General features: G+C 44.7%; 1 protein-coding gene across 1 annotated transcript in view; it reads left to right on the plus strand.

The window, feature by feature from the left end:
- The window catches only part of LOC140406323 (protocadherin-19-like), a gene marked incomplete at its 5' end in the record, with an annotated part of 51618 nt that overhangs the window by 18980 nt on the left and 5288 nt on the right, over nt 1-27350 (plus strand). The window lies entirely within an intron of this gene.

The raw sequence follows: 27350 nt of genomic DNA on the forward strand, positions 1-27350 counted from the left end.
ACCTTTCCATTCAACACTATTTGAAAGATTATTTTCTGGCACATGGTTCACAGTCAGTACATAAATGAACAGGATGTTGCTGTATGAACATGTAAAGTTCTCTCAGAATGGATGTATTTAGTTTACTATTTTGATGCGGAAACAATTCTGCTATTTTCAGAAACTACTGTTTTTGTTTCAATAAGACACTGTACTAGTTTTAAATCTTTTCCAGGGAACTATTGAAGTTCAGACTGGTAGCCAACCAGTTGTAGCACTTTTCAGTCAGTTCAATTGCTTGGAATGCACAAAACCAAACATGTGTGTAATACTGATTGACAGTGCATTTTGGGCACAGCTTCAGTGTTCATTCTCTAAGGAGGAGATGCCACAGGCATCTAGAAACTTGCCTCTTTTACACAGAACACTGCATTCTCTGTATCAGCTTTCAAGAGGGAAAAACCCACAAAAGAAAAAGGAATTCATATTTTTGCAGCCTATTAATAACGTTTTTGGGTTTGTATAACAAGCATTTTTTGGCTCTGTTTTTCAGAAGATTTAAAGCCTGAAAAATTTGCTCAGTTCTCTGTACAGTGAAGTCCCAAATTATATCTTTGTCAGAATGGCGCATTGCCGGGGAGGCGAGGTCAATAAAACAAAGGAAGAATGCTGAGCAGAGGAGAGGAGTGTGGTGGAGGAGGGAAAGGTTTTTAAACAGGGAATAGTATGTGTCTCAGAGAGGGAGAGCAAAATTTCAGGGGTGGGAGCAGAGATCATGCTCGAAAATTATACAGGCTGGAGAAAAGAATCAAGTTAAACATGTGACTGGTTGAAGTATTAGTGCATTTGCTGACAGTGGAATTGTTTAAATGGAAAATCTTGTCTTCTGTTAGCGCACACAGTGATGTTCACACAATCAATCAAAATAGTTAATGAATAGGAAAACAGATATAAATGCAGAGGCAGTCCAGGTGGAATCCTGGAGCAGAATGCTCCCTTACCTTCATTGAACAAGAATTTTTCTAATTCTGTGGTTTACGTTGGGGAGGTGAATGATTACAGAGAGGAAAGCTATCCTTTACCAGACTCTCCAGTTATGGTACCAAATGTATCCAAGGCATGGGTCAGTGATGTTGCTGAGTGTATCGAAGATAATTTAAAAAATGATTTGCAATGCAAGTGCCATATAATGAGCATGACTGATGCGCAAAGCCTTTGGAGGATTATAACTATATGCCATTGTCACCTACTTTTCCAGAAGAACAAAATAATTTCAATCAGAAACGTAGAGAAATATCCATGCAGATAAAAAACGAACAATACAGATTTCATTTCTCCGTTTGGTGTATAAAGGCAGAAAGAAGGATTTACATTTACATAGCACCTTTTATAACTTCAGAAGGTCCCAGACACCTTGACAGCCAATGGAGTGCTTTTAAAGCGATAGTCACAATTGTAAGGTAGGAAATGCACCAGCGACTTCTTTATGGGGCTCCAACGGCAAGCGTAGTTACAGGTCGACATAGATCGGAGTATTTCCGACTATATAGGGGAACAAGACAGGGATGCCCGCTGTCTCCATTGTTGTTCGCGTTGGCAATTGAACCTCTGGCCATGGCGTTGAGAGACTCCAGGAAATGGAGTGGGGTGATTAGAGGGGGAGAAGAACACCGAGTCTCGTTATACGCGGATGACCTATTGTTATACGTGTCGGACCCAGCGGGGGGGATGATAGAGGTTATGCGAATTTTGAGGGGGTTCGGGGATTTCTCGGGGTATAGGCTAAACATGGGGAAGAGTGAATTATTTGTGATACATCCAGGGGACCAGAGTAGAGAGATAGAAGGCTTGCCTCTAAGGAAAGTGGAAAGAAACTTCCGATACCTGGGGATTCAGATCGCTAGGAGCTGGGGAACCTTGCACAGACTTAATCTGACACGGTTGGTAGAACAAATGGAGGAGGACTTCAAGAGGTGGGACATGCAGCCTCTGTCGCTGGCGGGCAGGGTGCAAGCAATTAAGATGATGGTCCTCCCGAGGTTCTTATTTGTATTTCAATGTCTCCCTATACTAATCACCAAGACCTTTTTTAATAAAATAGACAGGAGCATCACGAGCTTCGTGTGGGCAGGGAAAGTTCCGAGAGTAAGGAGGGAGTTCCTTCAGCGTAGTAGGGATAGAGGAGGATTGGCACTACCGAACTTGGGCGATTACTATTGGGCCGCCAATGTGGCAATGATACGTAAATGGATGATGGAGGGTGAGGGAGCGGCGTGGAAAAGACTGGAGAGAAAGTCCTGTAAAGGGACGAGTTTAGAGGCGCTGGTGACGGCGCCGCTACCGATCTCACCTAAAAAGTTTACCACAAACCTGGTGGTGGCGGCAACATTGAATATCTGGGGACAGTGGAGGCGACAGAGAGGGGTGCGGGGAGCCCTGGTGGGGTCCCCAATCAGGAACAACCATAGGTTCGCCCCAGGAAGAATGGATGGAGGATTTCAGAGCTGGTACCAGTTGGGAATTAGGAGGGTGGGAGATTTATTTATAGATGGGTCTTTTGCGAGCTTGGGAGCATTGGAGGAAAAGTATAAGTTGCCCCGGGGAAATTTCTTGAGATATATGCAGGTGAGGGTGTTTACTAGACAACAGGTGAGGGAATTTCCGTTGCTCCCGACACAGGGGATACAGGACAGGGTGCTTTCAGGGGTGTGGGTCGGAGAGGGCAAGGTGTCAGAGATTTACCGAGAGATGAGGGAAGAGGGGGAGGAGTCGGTGGGCGAACTAAAAGGAAAGTGGGAAGAAGAACTAGGGGAGGAGATAGAGGAGGGTATGTGGGCTTATGCCCTAAGCAGGGTAAATTCCTCTTCCTCATGCGCCAGGCTTAGCCTGATTCAATTTAAGGTGCTACATAGAGCACACATAACGGGAGCAAGATTGAGCAGGTTCTTTGGAGTGGAGGACAAATGTGGGAGGTGTGATGGGAGCCCGGCAAACCACGCACATATGTTTTGAGCGTGCCCGGCACTGGAAGGGTATTGGAAGGGAGTGACGGCAGTGATTTCGCGGGTGGTGAAGGCCCGGGTCAAACCAGGCTGGGGGTTAGCTCTATTTGGAGTTGCGGAAGAGCCGGGAGTGCAGGAGGCGAAAGAGGCCGGTGTCGTGGCCTTTGCGTCCCTAGTAGCCCGGCGCAGGATCCTACTCATGTGGAAGGAGGCGAAACCCCCCGGACTGGAGGCCTGGGTAAATGATATGGCGGGGTTCATTAAACTGGAGCAGATAAAGTTTGCCCTGAGAGGATCGGCTCAAGGGTTCACCAGGCGGTGGCAGCCATTTCTCGACTACCTAGGGGAACGTTAGAGGGAAGACAGATGACCAGCAGCAGCAACCCAGGGGGAAGGCGGGGGGGGGGTTTAGTTTAGTTTACGTCAATGATAAAGGGGTTTTGTTACTTGTGTATTGTTAAAAATTTCTGTATTGTTATTGTTGCGTTTGCTTTGTAAGAGGGGAAAAATTGTTGTTTGGGAAAAAAATTTCAATAAAATATATTTTAAAAAAAAGGAAATGCACCAGCAAGCTCCCATACAAAAATGTGATATTTAAAAAATGACCAGATAAACACTTTTGAGAGATGAATATTTGTTAATACACAGGGGAGCGTCTCTGCTCTGCTTCAAAGTAAGATCATGGGCGAAATTCTCCGGTATCGGCGCGATGTCCGCTGACTGGCGCCCAAAACGGCGCAAATCAGTCGGGCATCGCGCCGCCCCAAAGGTGCGGAATGCTCCGCATCTTTGGGGGCCGAGCCCCAACCTTAAGGGGCATGGCCGGCGCCGGATGAATTTCCGCCCCGCCAGCTGGTGGAAAAGGCCTTTGGTGCCCCGCCAGCTGGCGCGGAAATGACATCTCCGGGTGGCGCATGCGCGGGAGCGCCAGCGGCCGCTGACGGCATTCCCGCGCATGTGCAGTGGAGGGATCTCTTCCACCTCCGCCATGGTGGAGACCGTGGCGAAGGCGGAAGGGAAAGAGTGTCCCCACGGCACAGGCCCGCCCGCGGATCGGTGGGCCCCGATCGCGGGCCAGGCCACCGTGGGGGCAACCCCCGGGGCCAGATCGCTCCACGCCCCCCCCCAGGACCCCGGAGCCCGCCCGCGCCGCCTTGTCCCGCCAGTGAGGTAGGTGGTTTAATCTACGCTGGCGGGACTTCGGCCCATCCGGGCCGGAGAATCGCGGGGGGGGGGGGGGGGCCGCCAACCGGCGCGGCGCGATTCCCGGCCCCGCCGAATATCCGGTGGTGGAGAATTCGGCAACCGGCAGGGGTGGGATTCACGCCAGCCCCCGGCAATTCTCCGACCCGGCGAGAATCTCGCCCCATAAGATATAAGAGCAGAATTAGGCCACTCGGCCTATCGAATTGCTCCGCCATTCAATCCTGGCTGATATTTTTCACATCCACAATCTCCTGCCTTCTCCCCATAACCCCTGATCCTCTTATTAATCAAGAATCTATCTACCTCTGTCTTAAAAACACTTAGTTATTTGGCTTCCACAGCCTTCTGCAGTGAAGAGTCCACAGATTCACCACCCTCTGGCTGCTGAAATTCCTCCTCATCTCTGTTTTAAAGGATCGTCCCTTTAGTCTGAGATTGTGTCCTCTGGTTCTAGTTTTGTCCACATCCACTCCACATCCACTCAATCCAGGCCTCGCAGTATCCTGTAAGTTTCAATAAGATCCCCCCTCATCCTTCTAAACTCCGAATACAGACCCAGAGTCCTCAACCATTCCTCATGTGACAAGCTCTTCATTCCAGGGATCATTCTTTTTTTCTTAAATTTTAGAGTACCCAATTCATTTTTTCCAATTAAGAGGCAATTTAACGTGGCCAATCCACCTTGCCTGCACATTTTTGGGTTGTTGGGGCGAAACCCACACAAACACAGGGAGAATATGCAAACTCCATACGGACAGTGACCCAGAGCCGGAATCGAACTTGGGACCTCGGCGCCGTGAGGCAGCAGTGCTATCCACTGTGCCACCGTGCTGCCCTCCAGGGACCATTCTTGTGAACTTCCTCTGGACCCTTTCCAAGGCCAGCACATTCTTCCTTCGATACGGGGCCCAAAATTGTTCACAGTACTCCAAATGGGGTTTGACCGGGGCCCAAAATTGTTCACAGTACTCCAAATGGGGTTTGACCAGAGCCTTATACAGCCTCAGAAGTACATCCCTGCTCTTGGATTCTAGCCCGCTCGACATGAATGTAATAGTGGCCATGGGCTTTTGCTAAACTTGCTTGAGCTGATAGTCTTGGTTTTTTTAACATCTCATTTCAAAAGTGACAAATCTGACAGTGCAGCTTTCCCTCAGCATTGCATTGGAATATCAGGATTCCTGCTCAAGTCTCTTTAACATAGGGCAGCACGTTGACGCAGTGGTTAGCATTGCTGCCTCACGACGCCGAGGTCCCAGATTCAATCCCAGCTCTGGGTCACTGTCCGTGTGGAGTTTGCACATTCTCCCCGTGTTTGTGTGGGTTTCGCCCTCAACCCAAAGATGTGCAGGGTAGGTGGATTAGCCACTCTAAAATTCCTGCTTAATAAGAAAAAAAAAGTCTCTTCAACATAAAAACTTCCGACTGAGCGAGAAGAGTGAACCACAACTGACACAGACAGTGTGGACAGCACGGTAGCACAGTGGTTAGCACAGTTGCTTCACAGCTCCAGGGTCCCAGGTTGGATTCCTGCTTGGGTCATTGTCTGTGCAGAGTCTGCAGGTTCTCCCTGTGTCTGCGTGGGTTTCCTCCGGGTGCTCCACTTTCCTCCCACAGTCCAAAGATGTGCAGGTTAGGTGGATTGATCATGCTAAATTGCCCTTAGAGTCCAAAAAGATTGGGTGGGGTTACTGGGATAGGGTGGAGGTGTGGGCTTGGGTAGGCTGATCTTTCCAAGGGCCGGTGCAGACCCGATGGGCTGAATGGCCTCCTTCTGCACTGTAAATTCTAAAAATTCTATGAAAAGGGTAGAGCTTCATAAAGAACAAGCAAACACACACACTTAGACAGAACTCACTTAGACCAGTTTAAGTACAAAAGATTGCTATTGAAAATTATTTTAAGATTTGACATTATTCCTAAATAAGTCATAGAAAGACGATTAAACTATAACCTGTATTGGCAAGTATTCGCTCCATTTCAAGTGTGAAATCTTGAGACTCCGTTATCCAGTACACAACTGGCATGTTATCTGAGAAACGCTACACTGATTGCTATGAAATTCTTTATGGTAATTTGAAACCCCAGTGGCGGGATTCTCCGAACCCCTGCCAGGTTGGAGAATCCCTGGGGTGCGGCGTGAATCCTGCCCGCCACTCCGACGCCAGTTGCCGTATTCCCTGGCGCCGGTTTTCGGACGGGGACAGGGATCATGCCACGCCGGTCGGGCCGTTGGCAGCGGCTCCCCTGGCAATTCTCCAGGCCCCGATGGGCCGAGCGGCCGCCCGTGTTTGGCCAGTCCCGCTGTCGTGGATTGGGGATGGTCCCACACGGCAGGACCTGCCAGGTAAGTTGGCTGGTGCGATCGGGGCCCACCCATCTGCGGGCGGGCCTGTGCCGCGGTGGCACTTCTTTCTTCCGCGCCGGCCCCTGTAAGGCTCCCCCATGGCCGGCGCGGAGAAGACACGCCCCCGTGCATGCGCCAGAAGACGCCGGTCGGTTTGCGCATGCGCAGAACTACGCCAACCCCTCCGCCGCCAGCCGAGCCCCCGGAAGTGCGGAGAATTCCGGTCGGCCCGACGCCGGAGTGGTTTGCGCCGTTTGTTACGCCGGCTTCGGGCCATCGCGCCAAATCGGGAGAATCCCACCACAGTTTATCATTGCTTTACTCATTGGTACATGCTGAACCCTTCATCAGAGTGAATTATTTAAGGTTCTCCACCTTCCATCTCCCATTGTAAAGGCGCAACCAAAAATATGGTGGTGCCATGTGTACTTTACATGACAATTCACAATGTCAAGACTTTGGCTGCCTACTTAGTGCCATACTTAATTCATGAAATATTCTATCACGATGAACCACTTATTCAAGTCCCCAGCACCAACTGACAGCCCACTTTGCCTCAAGCAGTATATGTGATTGATATTCTGACAGAACTGATCAATAAAGCATCCCAACCGTGGTGGGAAGCTGGGCATCCCAGTCCATTTAAATAGCAGCAGCCAATTTGGTTTCTATGGGAGGTTTATTTTTCGATCGAGTGCTTATCTTAGGAGAGTTGAGGTCAGAAATTGCTGGAAAAGAAATGCGCTCATCATCTTTCAGTTGTAAGGGCAGCACGGTGGCTCAGTGGTTAGCACTGCTGCCTCATGGGCCGAGGTCCCAGGTTCGATCCCGGCACTGGGTCACTGTCTGTGTGGAGTTTGCACATTCTCCCCATGTTTGCGTGGGTTTCGCCCCCGCAACCCAAAGATGTGCAGGGTAGGTGGATTGGCCATGCTAAATTGCCCCTTAATTGGAAAAAATGAATTGGGCCCTCTAAATTTTTTTTAAACTCTTTCAGTTGTAAACCGAACACAGGAATTTGCAATGTACGTTTAATGCAAGGTGAATGACAAGGTGAAATATCCAGTTAATATTGGAAGCCATGCAGGATGCACCATATTAACAATTTTTAGCCCTCTCATTCTAGCACGTTGATGCTATCAGGCTTTGTGTTCTGACATCATGGCTGCCCAACTTTGACAGGGTAGAAGGAATGAATAAGTACTTGGTTGCTACAGCATACGTGTTTTAACTCCATTGGAGTGTTACAATAAGTGCACAGCTCGGTAAGAAATTACCATGCATTTTATCTGGATTATGATTGAATAAGGAATTCTATCAACTGTCGTGAAAAAAACCAGCCAGTTTGCAAATCTTTCTCACCACAGCCCATTTAATCACTCATTCAACCATCTATAGAAATTAGTAGGGGGAAAAGCGCGTGCATTTATACACCAACGTGATTAGACTTCTGAATTCCTTCACTTGTGAGTCAAAGATCCGCAAATTGCCATTGTTAGGTGAAATTTGACAGTGGGTTATTTATGCTGCCAAGCAATCCAAAATGAATGGCTATGGAAATGTTCTGTATTTTTGCATATAAGTGTTGCACAGGAGAGGAATTCAACGCAATGCAAATCTTTTCCATAAGGTTGTGGGTAGATGAAAGACCAGGTGCTGTAGTTAGAGAGAAACTATTTCCTCTGATGGGGTAATTCAGAACAAAGGAGCAGGAATGTAAAGTTGAGAGCCAGGCCGTTCAGCGATGAAGTCAGGAAACAACTCTTCCCGTGAAGGGCAGTGGATATCCGGGTCTCTCTCTCTCCCCGGTTAGCTGTTGAGGCTCGGCCAATTGAAAATTTCAAAACTGACAAGAGTTTTGTTCAGCAACAGATATGAAATTAAGGAGAGTAAATTCAGTTAAGATATTGATCTGCCATGAGTTTTTTAAATATTATTTCATGAGATGTGGTTGTCACTGCCCATCCCCAATTGTTCATGAGAATTAAACAGCAAACAGGCTTGATGGCGTAATGGCTTTCACCTGTCCCAATGACTGGAAATGGACGGATGAGCTTTCAGCAGGCGACTCTCCCATAACGGGATTCATTGAGACCATTCTGATATGGAATGAAAAAGGAAGCGTTCACTTTCGCACTGTGAGGAGTTGCTCTTCCGAGACTGGGGTTTGTCATAGCTCTGGTGCAAAGTAGGAAGTTTTTTCTCCACATAATGCATGCTATGCCCAAAGAGAGATTTGATTTGATTTGATTTATTATTGTCACATGTATTAGTATACAGCTCAGTGGGCTAGACAGCTGGGGCGGGATTTTCCCCTCCCCAGCGGGATGGAGTGGCGTGAACCACTCCAGCATTGGGCCGCCCCAAAGGTGCGGATTTCTCCGCACATTTCGGGGCCAAGCCCTCACCTTTAGGGGCTAGTCCCACGCCGGAGTGGTTGCCGTCCCGCCGGCTGGCGTGGAAGGCCTTTGGCGCCACGCCAGCCGGGGCCGAAGGGACTCCGCCGGTTGGTGGAAGTCCGCGCATGCGCCGAGGTTATGGCCGACTAAGAGGGAAAAGAGCGCCCCCACGGCACAGGCCCGCCCGCGGATCGGTAGGCCCCGATCGCGGGCCAGGCCACCGTGCCCCCTCCCCGGGGCCAGATCGCCCCGCGTGCCGCCCCCCCCCAGGACCCCAGAGCCCGCTCGCGCCGCCTGGTCCCGCCGGTAAGGGAGGTGGTTTGATTCACACAGGCGGGACAGGCATTACAGCAGCGGGACTTCGGCCCATCGCGGGCCGGAGAATCGTCGGGGGGGACCGACGCGGTGCGATTCCCGCCCCCGCCAAATCTCTGGTGCCGAAGAATTCGGCTGGGGCGGGATTCACGCCTCCCCCGGCGATTCTCCGACCCGGCAGGTGGTCGGAGAATCCCGCCCATGGTTTGTAATGCAAAACAAGGCCAGCAGCGCGTGTTCAATTCCCGTACCAGCTTACCCGAACAGGCGCCGGAATGTGGCGACTAAGAGCTTTTCACAGTAACTTCATACTTGTGACAATAAATGATTATTATTATTATAAAAGTATTGTTTCTTGCATGCTATACAGACAACGCATACCGTACATAGGGAAGGAAGGAGAGACTGCAGAATGAAATGTTACAATCATAGCCACGGTGTAGAGATTGCTTGACGCCACAGGATGCCAAAAGTCGAAAAGTATTCCATTCTCTAGCATCACTAATATTGAGAAGCACACAACTTTGATAATAAAAGACACCTACAGTTCAGCCATGCACCTTAACCCCAATCTTGGAGCTCCCGACAGCAGCAGTCCGGTTCATTCAGTTTTCACCAGTTACCCAATGGCATTCCTTGAATGAATAAATTTATCTGTTACAGATTGTTGAATTGTAGGTAATTCTGTGCTGTGTGAACTTGGACTCAATTAGAATCAGATCGATTAAACACATTAACCGTAAGAACCGTATTTTAGTTGTTAGATGGAGAGACTCTCTCTTTTCAGACTGAGCTGAATTGAAATCCAGCACCTCAGTGAAAAGACCATTTTGCAAATCTCAATACTGGCTACTCCCAATTCAGCTAGATTTTTACCTCTGGTGTTAGCAGCACACACAATTGATTGCCCGTTTTATTTGAGTTGTGAGGGTGACCTTTGTAAAGTACTCATCGTTTATCACGCGTGAATTACAAAGTTGGCCTCACTCCTGGAATAAAATATTCTCCTCTTCCCATTGTCCCCAGTGAGCTTTAGTCATTTTGAGTTAAAAGTATATTGCGTAAATCTGGCAGATGCTTTCAATCCACCATCGTCACAGAGTTTAAAAAAAACAAAAGCCTGTCACCCAGTGCCACTTTTCAACTCTGCAAATCAAAACCATGCAGAAACAGCAAGCTCTGATTTCCCATTGGTTTTCTGTTCCAATGCAAAGCACAGCATGTGTATCAAAAAGTAGTTTGATATTTCTTAACCAATGGATTCCTTCAGGGCCATGGTGCTGGCCCTGGGAAAGATCGAATTTACTATGGATCAATAGACTCAAACTGAATTTGACCTGCCATACAAATTAAGTATCTGCCTGTCTCAGCCACTGAGACAAGTGGAAAAAATGGAGTACAATATCTTTGGTAGCTGTTCGGGATTCTTCTTGGGATTTGTGCATTGTTGCATTTTCAGAATTTGGAATATAGAAATTGCTAGATGAAACAAAAATAACCTGGTTTGCCTTCTACCATCCAGGTAGTCGCATTGACATAAAGATAACCGAGTTGTTGACTAATAATAGTTAAACTAATCATTTAGTCAACTCCGTGTGGAACCAATGAGCTTTACAGCACAGAAGACCTTTCGGCCCATCTGTGTCTCTTGCTTTGAGCAATTCACAGCGTATCGCTCTACCCTGCTTTCTTCTCCAGAGCATTATGTCTTTCTCTGCTTAAGTAGAAACACAGAAAATATGAGCAGAAATAGGCCATTTCACCTTTCGAGCCTGCTCCGCCATTCAATATGATCATGATTGACCCTCTATCTCCCGCACTCTCCCCATACCCCTTGGCACTTTTAGAGTCTAAAAATCTATTTATTTCTTAAATATATTCAGTAACTTAGCCTTCACAGCCTTACATGGTAGAGAATCCTACAGGTTCACCACCCTCTGAGGGAAGGCGTTTCTCCTCATCTCAGTCCCAAATGGCCTACCCTGCATCCTGAGATTGTGACCCCTTGTTCTCGACCCTCAGCCAGAGGAAGCAGTAACCCTGCATCCAGTCTGTCCATCCCCGTCAGAATTTTATACGCTTCAATTAGCCAACCCAACCTCTCCTCATACACCAATCCTGCCAACCCAAAAGTCTGCCTGGTGAACGTTCGCTGCACTCCCTCTATGACAAGTATATTTCCTTCTCAGATAGAGACCAAAATTCCACACAGTTCTCCAGGTGCGGTCTCACACAGTACAGCTGCAGTAAGGTAATCTTGGTCCTGTACTCAAATCCTCTTACAATGAAGGCCAACATACCATTTGCCTTCCTAACTGTTTGCTGTATCTGCGTGCTTGCTTTCAGTGACTGGTGTACAAGGAAACCCATTGTATGTCAAGATTTCTCAAATCTATCACCATTTAAATTATATTCTGTTTCTCTCTCCAAAATGGATAACTTCACATTTACCACATTTGGAGGGTCGGTGCAGACTCGATGGTTGAATGGCCTCCTGCACTGGAGGGATTCAATGATTCTATGTTATACTGCAACTGCCATGTATTTGCCCATTCACTCAACTTGCCTAATCACCTTGAAGCCTCTTAACATCCTCCTCACCATTGCATAATATATTCAACTTTTTCTCGCAAGTTGCAATGGTCCCTGCTTCTATCACTGTGTGATTAGCAACACAAGCCCCAACTATCTCGTGCAAAGAAAATCTCCTCACCCCTCTCCTCACTCTCTTTGGTAATGACTTGAGGACATCCCCAATGGTGGCGAGCTTTGGAAGTCACCTGTTCCTCCCAAGCACGCTGCAATTGCTACGAATGATTGATACATTTTATGTCCCAAAATGTTATTTCCTATGTTGCTATAAGCATACTCACCTTACTGGCATCTAATGATATCATAGTGCATTCACCATTATAATAGCAATGCAGAATTGACATTGATGATAATGACTGCAATGTAGAACAGACAAAAGGTACCTGCCTGGGAAGAAGAGTATCTATAATTCAGATCTCTGTTCGGAAAGGTTATTAGCATCCAGGATAAAAAAAAATTAATGAACCTTGGAGATTCAATGGAAGATTTACTCCAAAATATAACAAGAGATTACTATTTTATGAGGTTATTCATGACACATTCTCAACCTTTACTTTGGATAGTTCCCATTATTATACAATCAGAAAAATAAGTGTTTTAAAAGCTGCAACAGCCATACAGCACTCCAAGGCCAGATGAGGGCAAGAACAAATTCAGAAAATGTGCCTTCTATTTTCATATAATCCCCTTGTGTCACTGATGTCCACCTCCAGTAACACAGCTGAGCTGGAAACAGGTCCTGGCAGTACAACTGTGTAACCAGCTGGCAGAGCATTATTTCAAGTTGACTCCTAGATATTCTCCCTCTGTCTGAGAGAAAACAGCTCACCTCTGTTCAACGCCTCTGAAAGGCTTCACAGAGATTATAAATTGGCACATCATCTATGTCTTAGACTTTCCAATATTGTTCCTGTTCACACAGTAGAACAGTCGGCAGCAACTAGCGTTTTTACTCTTCAGCTCAGTTGGCTAGATGGTTGTGATGTAGAATGATGTCAGCCACGCGGGTTCAATCCCCTTTCTGGCTGTGGTAGTTCATGGAGGCCTGTCTCCTTGCAACCCCCCCCCCCCTTTCCCCAACACTTGCTGTGAAATGTTGCTATTCGAGATATATAACCACTTGTCTCTCTAACAGAGCAAGTTGACTGGCCCCTGTAAAAGTTTGATTGATAGTGCCACAGTAAAGTTCAGTAACTGAATGTGTTATGCCCAAATGAAGTAGTCTACCTCTGGTATTGAATCCCTTGGAATGAGGTGTTATTATTAAATCAATTATTCTGTTAGTTGCATTACAACTACTTCGGTGTTTCATGTGATCATTATTCACAAGAGTATTTTAACTGGGGCTTTTCAGTGTCTAAACACTTGAACTTTCCAAGTATTATTCACATAAAGAATAAAAGCTAATCAAAATTCACACCTTTACGTTTTACGTTGATCAGTTTAACATCACAGCCCACTTAAATGAATGGTTTCAGGTTTCCATATGGTTTATTATTATTACTTAAGAGTGAATTGCTTTTCATAGATAATTCCAATTCTTAGCATATTGGCCACTGCACATATTTACCAACCTGCATTCATGCATGTGTGCACTGCATTATTAGAGCAAATTTCTCTTTTAGACATTTAAATCAGCTGTTTGTCTCACGGCGATTTAGCTGAAAATGACGTATCGGCTCCAATTTTAACTTAAGGTGGGAGTGTGTGGACGGATACAGTGAGAATCCTGGGAGATTTTAACTCTTGACCCTCATCTATTTCAGTTCCCTCAATGCCACCCAACCTGATGGCAACGAGGTGGGAGTGAGATGGCATGGTGAAACAAGAAAGTCCACTAACCTTTCTGGGCCTCCTCTGGCCTGGCATCTCTTCCTGCTAAGGCTTTAATCTGATCCACTGGTTGCTGGATCACTTAGCTACGTGTATAGCATACTGTTACCTCTGTTCCGGGAGCAGGTTACAGCTCACTTGGCAAGACAGCAGGTTTCTGATGCAAAACAAGTCCAGCAGTGTGGGTTCAATTCTTTTACCAGCTGAGGTTATTCATGAAGGCTTTCCTTCTCAACATTCCCCCTCACCTGAGGTGTGGTGATCCTCAGATTAAATCACCACCTGCTAGCTCTCCCACTCGAAGGGGAAAGCAGCCTATGGCCATTTGGGACTATGATGACTAGTTTTATCTCTGTTTAGCTTCACCAGGTTAACATTTCACTTTTAGGTATGTCTAATTCTGTTCATGGTATGCTTTGCCACACTCCTCAGTGAACCAGTGTTGGGCCCCTGATTCGATGGCATGAGGGATCATGTGAGTACAGATTTTGGTTGAATATAATTCATTGCTGCTGATGGCCCACAAGCGCAGCACGGTAGCATTGTGGATAGCACAATTGCTTCACAGCTCCAGGGTCCCAGGTTCAATTCCGGCTTGGGTCACTGTCTGTGCGGAGTCTGCACATCCTCCCCGTGTGTGCGTGTGTTTCCTCCGGGTGCTCCGGTTTCCTCCCTCAGTCCAAAGATGTGCAGGTTAGGTGGATTGGCCATGATAAATTGCCCTTAAGTGTCCAAAATTGCCCTTAGTGTTGGGTGGGGTTACTGGGTTATGGGGATAGGGTGGAGGTGTTGACCTTGGGTAGGGTGCTCTTTCCAAGAGCCGGTGCAGACTCGATGGGCCGAATGGCCTCCTGCACTGTAAATTCTATGATGATTCCCAGTTTGTGAGCTACAAGATCTTTCTGGATCTATCCTACTTAGTGGTAGTGCTCACAATTTATTGGAGTGTCCACAGTGTGAGTAAAGGAGTTCATCTCCAGAGAACCATGCGGTGACCACTGCCACTGATACTGGTATGGACAGATGCACCTGTGATAGATTGATGAGGACGAGGTCAAGTGGATTTTTCCCTGCGTATGGTACCTGCCCCTGTTAACTGTCTTTCTACATAGTTTCATACCTATTTACTGTATCTCAAAATGCCCTGATCATCCCGAACACCCAAGGGCTGCTGTTCATCCTATGCGGACGCTGCCTGAACTGGGATTGACTGGCATCATTTAATTTACATATTTTAATGGCACTCCAGATACTTATTTAATAATGTTTCGGTAGTATCACAGAGGTTAGAATGAGAGGCAGCAGCAGCCATTAAAACCTTTTGCCCTGTCCGTAAAGGACTGTCAATTCTTCTTACAATAGAAAGGAAGTGGGGAAGCAAGTCCCATTAGATTGTTTGGTCATTCAGAGACCAAAGGAGAAACTAGGTAGCTCTTCATCTAGAAGAAGGCCACGTAGAAAAAAAATTCTTATCCCACTGCCCAACCCAACCAAACTGCCCCCTATCCACCACCCAACCACCCTCTCTCTGACCTCCCCTAAAATTCCTATTTTAAATGGTCAAACCAAAGTATACAGAAGCTCAAACTTTGAATAAAAGTCAGGATCATAATTGATATATTTCTTTGTTGCCACAAAGAGAAAAGGTACGGAGGTAGCCATACTCTAGATTCTTGTAAAATACGATGAGCGATTTATTAAGGGTGTTGCTCATACAGTCAAAGATGATGATCTGCCCAAATCCTGTGCCAACATTCTGCTGATGTCATTACACATCGCGTGACACAGAACCAGCAAGAATGTATTCGCAAATACATAGCACCCCTCCCTCTTTACTCCAACAGATCCCTTGACATGTTATTTCTATGCATTTATACAGTTCACTAAGACAATCTCTCTGGTGGACATCTGTTCCTTTTTAATAAAATTTGGCATTCTTGAACTCTGCTACTTGCGACCTCGGAAGTGTCCTCATTCCTGTCTGTAAATGTTACTTCTTAAGTAGTTGTTTCAGTATCTGCCATTATAGGCATAGAAAAGTCCTCAGAAACAGAATCTGAACTCGTCACTGACTTTGGGCTTTGTTCAAAAGTATAGCTCTCTCAATCTTCTAAAGGCAGAACCTCTTGAGAAATTTTGGCAAACCCACTTCATGCAGCAAGTAACTGATCAGCATGATGTCACCGAACTCTTTCATGATCTGTGTTTACTGTATGATATTGGACCTGCATTTCTCATTGGTGGTGCAACTCCTAGCGAGCACTGACTGAATACTCAATATTGAAAGACTTTTTCCCTCCGAGCAATTTGTGCATGTTGTTGTCGTTTGACAAGCTCTGAAGTATCAAGTGGAGTTAACAAATCAAACTGCATTCGTAGTTTCCTCTTGAATAACAGGATTGCTGGTAAACCTTTACGTGGTAGCATGCACAGTGGTCCGCTGAGATATTAGAAATTTGTTTCCTATAATTTTCCCTGGTCCTCTAGTGCACTGATATAATACTTTAATGATTGCTCAAAACATTCAATCAATCCATTCGCTGTTGGATGATATGGAGTTGACTTGCTGTGGTGTATACCTTTCCTTTTCAAGTAGTCCTCAAACTCCTTTGAAGTAAACTGCACACAATTATCACAAACAATCTACTCTGATGTTCCAAATCTGGTGAATATTTTGTCTAGTTTCACAATGGTTTGCTCTCATCATTGACTTCATTATTGTAATTTCTGGCCATTTCAAGTGCACGTCACAATCACTATGAATATGTGACCCTCCAGTGGACCAGAATATCAATGTGTATTCTCTGCCATGGCTGTGTCGGCCATTACCATGGATGTAATGGTGGTGTGCTCCCTAGTTTTGTACAAAATTGGCATTGCCCAACTTTCTCTTCAATTTGAACATCTAATTTAGGGCAGCAAAAATAACTGCATGCCAATTCCTCCATCCTCATCACACCAGGATGTCACTCATGTCGTTAATCAAGTACTTACGATCCAAGCACGGAGGAATAATCACAGCGATTCCCCATAATAGAACTCCATTCAGTACTATGAGCTCAAGTCTTCGTGTGGGGCTTGAGATTTGGATTTTTACTATGAACATCTGACAGAATTCCTTTTTGGTCCAAATCCATCATCTTCCCCATCACTGAAAAGGTTCTTGTACATCTTTGAATAAGGTGAAGTCAAAGGGACACTATCCATAAATGAGAAATACAAAATATTGACAAAACATTTTTCAGGGTCATGCTTGACTTGTAACAACAATCGTGATACTGCTTCAGAATTTGCATGCTGCTCAGACTTGCAATATTGGATATCATAAGTGCTGACAATATCAATGACCATCTTTGCAATCTACTAGCTCCCAAACAAGGTATGCCTTTATACGGCCCAAAGATTGTTGTCATGGGTCGATGATCCGTCAAAAGAGTAAAATGCTGTCCACAAGGGTAATGGTGGAACAGACTTACATTGAAAATGATGTTTCTTTTTCCAGCTGAACTTAATTCATTTCTGTGCTAGTAAGAGAATGTGAAACAAATGCTATTAGTCGTTCCTCTCCTGAAGGCATAATGTGCGAGATGACAGCACCAACCCTATAGGGTGAGGCATCACCAGCAAATTTCAACTTCAGCTTGGGATTAAAATGAACCAACAGCTAACACTTCTGTGAAGCTTCTTTCACTTCATTGTATGCATTTTCACATTATTATGACCAGTGCCATGCCTGTTTGACACGTAACGTGTGTAAAGGCTTCAATCCTGTTGCTAAATTCGGCACCAATTTACCATAATAATTGATCAACCTTAAAAATGACCTTAATTGTGTCACATTTTGAGGAGGTGGTGCTTCTAAGATTGCTGGCATTTGCTTTGATTCTTTGTGTCAGCCATCTTTACCAATGATATGATCAAGTTGCACTTTTCCTTCTTAACTCTCAAGTTGTGGCTCTATAACCGCTTCAGGGGAGCTTCCAAATTCTCCAAGTATTCCTGTTCACTCAGACCGGTAGTATGACATCTAAATAACATTGCATTCCATTCATCCCACTTAGAATTTGAACCGTGGATCTTTGAAAAAGAGCAGGTGCAGATGGCAAAGGAAGTCTTCTGTAATGAAACAGACCTTTGTGCGTCATAATGGTTAATAGTGACTGTGATTCAGCAGTCACATTCATCTGCCGATATGCCTGTGAAAGATCAGTTTTACTGAATTTCTGTCCTCCAGATAGTCCACCAAACAAGTCTTCGATCAACGGCAGTGGATAATGATCTACATACAAAACTGGGTTATTGGTAGTTTTAAAATCTCCAAAAATTCTCACTGAGCCATCCCAATTTAATACAGGAACGATTGGTGTTGCCTAATCACTTATAGCAATAGATTCAATGACTCCTGTCCTTAGTAATCTTTATAGTTATTCTTCAACTTTAGGCCTGATTACGTATGGTACGGTTCTAGCTTTGAGACATTTTGGTGTGCTGTCTGGCTTGATTTTTAGGTGTCCTCAACTCAAATCCTGTAGCCTAGCGAATCTTCGAAAACCTTCTTGTACTTCATCAGAAGTTGTTACCAATTGCTCTTTAAATCCACTAATTGATTGACTCTTTCCCAGTTAAGCCTAAGCTTAGCCAATCATACTCTGCCAAATAGAGCAGGAAGATTTCCACAAACAATATGAAGAGCCAACTTTGCGCTTCTAATTTCACCACAATGCAACCTAGTAATAGCACGGCATCGTCATCCTTAGGATCACATCAACGGTTTGAAAGGAAGCTGCTTCAGATTTTAATGATAAATTATCTCAGGTATTTTAATGATATTGCTGCACCCGTATCCACTTCCATTTTAATTTCCTGACTTTCAAGTTTTGGATTCGTCCAAAAACGTTGTTGATCGATCTGCATTGACAAAACACCTAGCTTTAGCCCTTGCAATAGCTCAGTTGCGCTGTCTTTTGAATGATCTTGAGCTTCAACCACTATTTGGTAGACATAATTAGATTGTTTAACTGTATTTTTCTTCTTGACCTTCTTGGTGTAGGAGAGAGTTTTCTGAAGCCAACATGCCTTGACAATGTGGACTTGATTGCTACAGTTCTTGCATGTAGCTTTGTTTCTTGTGGTATCCATTTTGTGGATCTTCGCTCTAGCCCCTATCTGCCAAACTTCTCCCTTGGCTAGCTCCATAGATATGACAACTTCCACAGCAGCTTTTAAAGTTAAGTCACTTTTGACAGTCAGCTTCCTCTGAATAGCTTCACTACGGAGTCCACAAACCGGCCTGTCTCGTAGCATATCATCAAATGTAGTACCAAATTCACAATATCTCTTTAATCTTCTTAAAGACGCTACAAACTGTAAAATGCTTTTTCCATCTTCCTGATTATGGGGGCGGGACCAAAACCTTTCTGCAATCAGTAACAGTTTAGGAGAGAAATGCCCCTCTGATTTTCATTAATTAAATTTGGAATTTATCTTCTGATTTTGCTGCATGAATTAGATTCTGTCACAGCATAAACATTTTACAATTGAGCTGAGAAATGTTGCAATCTATAGGCGCACCAGTGTCTGATTAGCTATTAAAAACAATTGGAATCTTTCTTCGCATGAATTCCATATTTCATAATCCTCATCAAATCCGCCTATGGTGACCGTTTTTCCCGCCATTTTTAGATACCGGCTCCTAGGGTCTATATTTCTTCCCTTCTGATTGCAATGGAAAGTATGGCACAAATGATCCCTTGAACAAGCAACTAGCAATTCTTTCCCCTTTTGCCTGACTGTATTTTTGATATTTTCGCCGAAATAGTGGCCCGTGCAGTTGTCAGACTTTGAAATCCCTGTTCCCCGCAGCCTGTGCTTTGCCATGTACGCGGTGGGCCCTGCGGCCCAGACTCCACTCACTTCAATGCAAGCAAGTATTCCCCAACAGTTGGTCTTTTTGCTCACAGTTGCGGCCAAAAATTTGTTTAAACCTTCTGCATTGGCGCAGTGCTTCCCCCGACCTTTATATGTGTGCGAGAATCTTCCATTGCTCGCGAGGCCGTCCGACAGTTAATCAACAAAATCTTCTTTCCAGCTATTTTTCTGCCCAATCGCCAGTTTTCTCTTTTGTTATATTTCTTTGTGGCCGCAAAGATTCTTGTAAACCATGTTGAGGGGTTTATTTAGAGATGTTGCTCATACAATCAAAAATGTTGATCTGCCCAAAGCCTCTGCTGACATCATTACACATCATGTGATACAGAACCAGCAAGAATGTATTCTCGAACACATAGCAGTAATGAGCCTAGTCCAAAGTTTAAGCACAAAATCACAGAGTGGTGAATTAGCATTGCATTTTTTTCAGGTTTTATAGACATCTTTTATTCTTTACAATCCTTTCCTAGCGGCACTGTTGTGAAATATTTTGACTCCAGGCAAGTGTATTTGTAATTTGTCAAATATTAGACATTTGTGAGATCTTTCCAAAGGATCTCAAAGTATTCAATGGTAACACAGAGTGACTATTTTTGCATCTTAATATTATATCCAGGAGCAACAGCCCCGTGAATATCCTTGACAGCTGCTAAATAAGCAAAATATTTGCATAATTCAGCTAGTTGTTCCTCGCCTTAACTGCCAAGTAAATCAGAAGAAATATTTGCCGAAACGTTTGCCTCCTTTCAGCCTTGAATCACACATTCACGCATCAAAGATGCTTTTCCTATGCAAGCAGTTGTATTTTTTTAAAATTTAAGACAACTCTGTTGTGTTATGCTTCTTCATGTAGCATAAGCTGCTTCCTTGATGTATGCTCTGACAAAGGAAGGTTCAGACTTGGAAATAGGTTTAACACATTTATTGAACAGTTAACAATTCTCCTACTTGAGTTCGACTCTCCTGCTAATCCTTCAATAGTAACTCAATCTAACTAACCAGTCTGCTCTAAGCCATGCGGTGGGTGTGATGCTTCGGATCTGCCCCTGTGTTGCCTGTGGAAAGAGAAAGAGCATGTGTGCCCTGTCCTTTTATATGGGTTGCCCCCTTGTGGTAGTGTCACCCCTGGGTGTCTTGACTGCCCATTGGTCGTGTCCTATTCTAAGTGTTCATTAGCTGTATGTCTTCATGTCATGATGTGTCTGGTGCTCTCTCTAGTGTCTACTCAGTCCTAGTGTATCTACATTAACCCCTTATGTATTTACAGTGATACATATCACCACATCCCCCCTTTTTTCATGTCACATATTTTCTGTACAGTGTGAAAGAAAATTGAACAAAATAGGTAGATAAGTGATGACATGTACAAATCATGATGACAGTGATGATTAAAGAATACCAAATAATATTTATGAGTCCAAAGTTCATGAATTAAAATGTTCGAGTGGCTTTCTTGTTTTGTTATTGAAGTGTCGACGTTGATGTCATTTCCTTGTGAATGTCGTCAGTTCCCTGTGCTTAAGGAACCAAGAAGTCATCAGGATGTGTGCAAATGGTCAAATCACTGCGTTGTCTGATTTAGACCCCTTTTTTTCAATGCTTGTGGTCGAGATGCAGTATGTCATCTGTGTTGTCCGACCTGGACTGTTTCTTGTGATTGCGATATTGATGCAGTATGGTATCTGCCTTGAAAGCTGGTTTGATTGTTCGTCATGGAGTAAACGCATCTGCCTTGAAAGCTGGTTTGCTTGTTTGTAGTGGAGCAAACTTGAATCGGTGAGATTTGCAGTCATGCCATGGTATGGCTGTACTCTTGCCAGTGTTAGGGGCTGTGCTGTTACATTATCCTGCATTTGCAGAATTGTACCATGTCATACCAATCATTATTCCAGTGTTGTTGTTCTTGTCGTGCTTGTTGGTGACATTGGTGCCTTTGGTATGCTTCTTGTTGTTGTCTTTGTTGTTGTTTTTGTAGGTTTTGTTGTTGTGTTTGTTGCGCTCACTGACCATACCGAGTGGAGAATTTGAGTCCTTCACAAAGTTACTTGTGTCAGTGTCCTTTGTGGCATCTGCTGTTTCATTGAGCGTGCCGTCTCTGATTCCTCGGCGCTCCCCGTCTGGAATCATGTCCGGTTCACTAGAATCATCTTTGGCTTGTCGATGCTCCCTGTCTGGAGTCCTTTCTGGTTCACCTGAATCAGCTTTGGTGTCTCGACACTCCCCGTCCAGAGTCATTTCAGGTTAACTTGAATCATCTGAGGTGTCACTTGAATCATCTGAGGTGTCTTGGTGCTCCCCGTCCGGAGTCAAAACATTCAGGAATGCATTTTCGTGTGGAGAGGCTCGAGTGAATGAGGTTTGAATTAACGTGGTGTCACTGGAGTCATTAGTAACCTCACTTTGATAGTCGAGTGCCTCTGTACATACTAGCTGAGATCTGTCAGTCTCGCTGAGATGTCGCATGTCTTGTATGGGAATTCTGAAGCCTTTGTCACTTGTCGCACATACAGTGGGTAGACCTTCAGTGTCTTCTGGTTGATTAAATGAGCTCGGTAGACTGTCATTGTCTTCTTCTGGTGGCTCAAGTAATCTGGGTAGACTGTCATAGTCCTTTTGTTGTTCAAGTGAGCGTGGTAGACTGTCATAGTCGTCTTGCTGTGCACTTGAGCGTGGCAGACTTGCATCGTCTGCTGCCGGTTGCTCAGATAAGGTTGCTAGGCCTTCATGATCTTGTTTATGCAAGGACTGCGCTCTGGAGTCTTGCGTTGCTTCCATCATGGAGTCTGTCAACGAGCTCGCTGTGGAGGCTTGTACCGCTCTCTGTGGAGTCTGGCATCGTTCCCTGTGTGGAGTCATACAGTGGTCTCGCTGTGGAGTCGATCTGTGCGCTCTCAACGGAGTCATGCAGTGGTCTCGCCGTGGAGTCGATCTGTGCGCTCTCAACGGAGTCGTGCAGTGGTCTCGCTGTGGTGTCTTTCTGTGTTCTCTTTGTGGAGACGTGCAGTGGTCTCGCTGTGGAGTCTTTCTGTGTTCTCTGTGTGGAGACGTGCAGTGGTCTCGCTGTGGAGTCTGTCATCGCTTTCTGTGCAGAGTAGGGGACTCTTCGTGGTGCGTGGACCACTCTCTGGGTGGAGTCGGGGACTCTTCGTGGTGCGTGGACCACTCTCTGTATGGAGTCGGGGACACTTTGTGGTGCGTGGAGCACTGTTCGTGGTGCGTAGACCACTGGTTTGCGTCAGGCCGTTCTCTGTGGGCTTGGACCTCTCTCTGTCTCTTGGCGTCAGGCCGCAGCAGAATCCTGTACCTCTGGGTTAGGATGTCGTCTGTGCTGGGCTGTGGATCCTCAAATCCGAAGAACTCGTCCATGTCTGTGTCGGATTCTTCACTATACAACACATCTCGTTGCGGTTCGAATTTGGTACAGAGGTCGCCACGTCCAATGATGAAATCACCGTTTGAGTCATAGTCTTCAAGGACCATATCATCACTTTCTGTGTCGGAGCTGTCATTATGCTCACGATATCCAAAGTAGAAATCAACATCTGAGTCGTAGTCTTCAAGGACCAAATCATTTCTTTGGGCAGTGCTAACTGCTTGTTGCAGGGGTCTGCGGAGGTTACTTTCAGCTACTGGTCGAAGTTCAGGCATTGTGCTGTCGTTCCAGGTGAAAGAATTGTGTTTTCCGGCTTTAAAAATTTTTTTCACTGTTTTTGGGCATTTCCCCTTTAAGTGGGAGTGGTCCGGGGCCTCTGATGCCATGACGCTGGTGACGTAGGAATGGATTGCGCATGTGCAAATCGCTTTTCCTTTACTGTGCGCTCTTTGCGCAACTGCGCATGCGCGAGAGGAACACCGTTTTGCCGATTCGCGCTTTTTGGGGAACTGCACATGTGCGGCTCCTTTCGCAAGATGACCGTCACTCACCCAAAACTGCTGTTTTCCTGTGCTGCAAGCCTACCTTTGCCTCGTGGTGAGTATAGGTTCCAGTTTTACCGATATTTTTTGTGTTTTCCTCGCAGTATTTTTCAAACTTGTCCAGGACTGTCTTGGAAGTCTCTCTTGTCTTGCCATTTGGAGTACTTGAAGGTCTTGAAGATTTCTACTGCACTTGCACCCGCAATGGTGAGCAGAAGTTTTATTTTCTCTGCATCCGCCATGCCATCTAGGTCGGACGCTACGAGGTAGATCGCAAATCTCTGTTTGAATGCACGCCAGTTGGCACTGAGATTGCCGTGGTACCTGAGCTGCTGAGGAACCGGAATCTCGAACATCTTGCCTGGGTGCTGTTGCTGGTAGTCACGGATCTTGAGTTGAACTATATAGATTCAACAAGGCACTACTGGTACCATGTTGTGTTATACTTCTTCATGTAGCATAAGCTGCTTCCTTGATGTATGCTCTGACAAAGGAAGGTTCAGACTTGGAGATAGGTTTAACACATTTATTGAACAGTTAACAATTCTCCTACTTGAGTTCGACTCTCCTGCTAATCCTGCTATAGTAACTCAATCTAACTAGCCAGTCTGCTCTAAGCCATGCGGTGGGTATGATGCTTCTGATCTGCCCCTGTGTCACCTCTGGAAAGAGAAAGAGCATGTATGCCCTGTCCTTTTATATGGGTTGCCCCTTGTGGTACTGTCACCTCTGGGTGTCTTGACTGTCCATTGGTCATGTCCTATTCTAAGTGTTCATTAGCTGCATGTCATGACGTCTCTGGTGCTCCCTCTAGTGTTTACTCAGTCCTAGTGTATCTACATTAACCCCTTGTGTATTTACAGTGATGCATATAACCACAAACTTCTGTGGCTATCTTGACATTTTTTTAACAAGCATTTCCCATTAGGACTGTGGTGAGCCACGTATGGCTGTTGTATATATTATTGTATTTACTTACTGTTACTGTTGTTGTGTTGATGTTGTTGGCTCCGCCTGTGGCTCCGCCGCTCTGAGAGGATATATAACCCATCAATCCGGGACAGCCTCTCAGTGCGGGAGGAGCTACTGGTGGGCACATTCTAGCTGATTAAAACCACAGTTCTTATTAACTACCGTTTCGACTGGATTGATTGGTATCAATGACAAGATCATATTTTGCCTCTCAAATTTTAAGGTAATGAATCTCAAATTCATCTATTTCTGTTGCAACAAAACTAGAACACATTTAGATAGCCGAGACTGTGCAAAAATGCAACAGCCTTGTGTGATTTAAATGGCAAAGTTTTGCTTTTATGTTTAATGACCTCGAATACAGCTTTGCAACATAGTGACTTTCCAAGCAAGCACTCACATCCGGTCTGCATTCTTGACTTGGTCAGCATTTTAATTTTCAATATTTTATTGTATGAAACTTGTCTCCTAAGCAAATGCCACATGCAACACATATTTTGTCCTCTTGTGAGGCACATTTTAATTAATCGATACAATGTATTCTGAATTTCAGACTCTCTTCTCTTTATAATACACACGGTGACAGTTTCACCATACATCATTATGTCATCCCACGCTCTAGAATAAAAATATTTCTTTCCATGAGTTCATAATAACTCCTCTGATATCTTAACAGTTCTGTTATAGCCACATGAAGTCACCAAAGTCCCTTTAGTGTTTTGTTATTTTCAGCACATTGAAAGGTTATATTTTGATGGTTGATAGTTGGTTTGTGCCTCTGTGTTTACACGATAGTGTTAACGTATATGTTCTCCTACTCCCAGCGGGGATCCTTGCCTGTGGAGAAAGTGCCGGAAATTCAGGTGCATAACACAGGCTGCTTAATTTAAATATGGTCATAAAATGGTGTATAACCTCGCTCCAATCTGTGTACTACGCACTGCCAATATGAGTACGCAAGGTCAGAAAATGACCTCCAGAATGTGTACAGGGTACACAGGGAGCTGTACAATAAGTCACTTTTGAATATTGCCTCCCTCAACTCTTCAATAAAACAGCTATTGCATCTGGTTTCCTTGAGGTAACATGCAGGGAGATGCAAAAAAACCCACTGAATTATCTTAACGATCTTCTTTGTTATTGAATATCAATGGCAGAAATGCCATGTCAATCAGTACTCCCGTCTCAGTGAATCTCTGGGGCCCCATTCCAAACTGAAAACTGTTTGTTTCGTGAAGTCAACCAATTTATCTGGCCACTGGAGAGAAAGACTTAATAAAACATCACAGGAAGTATTAAAACAACCTCTCCCCTAAATCCTTCAACAGCTTGCACCTGCAGGAAAGGGATACATTTTTACTTAATTAAGTGCTTTCTGGGAGAAGTTTGAAATGTTTTTTGTACATCAAAACCTGTTCTGAAAGTACTTCTTATAGTTGACAAATTTATAATGACACAGAAACACGTAAGAAGTTTATCATTAGATGGATGCAAATTTGTTTATGCATGATGTAATTGTACCCAGAGCATCACATTAAACCTTACGGGCAACAAACATCACTGGCCTTGATTTTGAATATATATATATAGTATATAAAATATAGGGAATTATGTTTGTATTGATCCTAAACAAGGTCATAACCTACTGATGAGCATAACCCTTCGTAAAACATAATCCCATTATTTCTAATTAGGAGTTGTTCCATCTGTAAGATTGAACATGAGGAGGAGTTAAATCCTAGCCTGAGGACGTTTTTAAATTCTCTTTACCTATACAATGAGTTGATTTGTGATCCAAAGTGAGGGTAGTTTGAGGATTGCATCAGCTGAAGGTTGCAGTAGATGTCAGGTTTTATTGGTGGTGAGTGGTTTCATCTGAGATAAGTGATCACCAGCCAGCCTGCTGACCAGCTGGCCATGTTCCTCTTGACATTTTTACACTGAAAGTGTGTTAATATTACGTTAATATAAAGGGCCAATATGCATACCGTAGCAGGAATTCTTAAGTCTGTTTATCCACCAATTACCTACTAAATGCACAGTTAACTCCACACATCTGTCCTAATGCTAATCAACATCATGACACAAGTACTTGCGCACAATTGGCTACACATCGATTCCCAGAACCATTCAGCCTTCTCGCAGATCCTGCCGAAAACAACAGATTGTCCAAAAAGGCTTATTCCTGACCTTAATCAATGAGCAAACAAAATAATCAAGGTCCTTGGTGAATATATTGGTATCACTTACATGACGATACTGATCTGTTCGTGAGTATGCAATCATTAACACTGCAGAGCTGGGCAATATGTGGACCACTGTCTTTGGAAGCAGCAGCAAGTACGAAAGAGTGGTATTATAAGGGTCCTTCTCGTTTATTCCCTGTCTATTCCCTTGTTTCCCCCTTCCTTTTCTTTTTGCCGTTATATTTTTGATCCTTGGATGATTTATGGATATGTGTCTTTAAGGCTGCCAGCCATTTTAATTCAAGCATAAGAAAGCAGTGCCTTATGCCGTTAATTCAAACGGAAGGACCCAGAATACTGGTGATTGTCGACTGGCCAGCATCAGGGATGACTCGGTTTGATTGGTATGGCTGGTGGCAAATTACTTCCCAAAAGGCTGTGCTCTTCCCGTTAACAGGTGGTGGTTGGATATTATCCCCTGGAATGTTTGTTCAGAGCCAAAAGGTTCATTTTTGCTTTCACTTTTGATTTCGGAGGCACGGAGGTAAATCCTCTCCAGAAAGCTGTTGCTAAACCACTTCATAAATATCTAGCTAAATGTCTCTCCAATAAGCCTATTGGTGTTGGATTCCTGAAATCAAGGCCTGAAGGCAGGCCACGAACTGAGAGCAAAGTC

This window comes from Scyliorhinus torazame, unplaced genomic scaffold (genome assembly GCF_047496885.1).
Source record: "Scyliorhinus torazame isolate Kashiwa2021f unplaced genomic scaffold, sScyTor2.1 scaffold_477, whole genome shotgun sequence".
Lineage (NCBI taxonomy): Eukaryota > Metazoa > Chordata > Chondrichthyes > Carcharhiniformes > Scyliorhinidae > Scyliorhinus > Scyliorhinus torazame.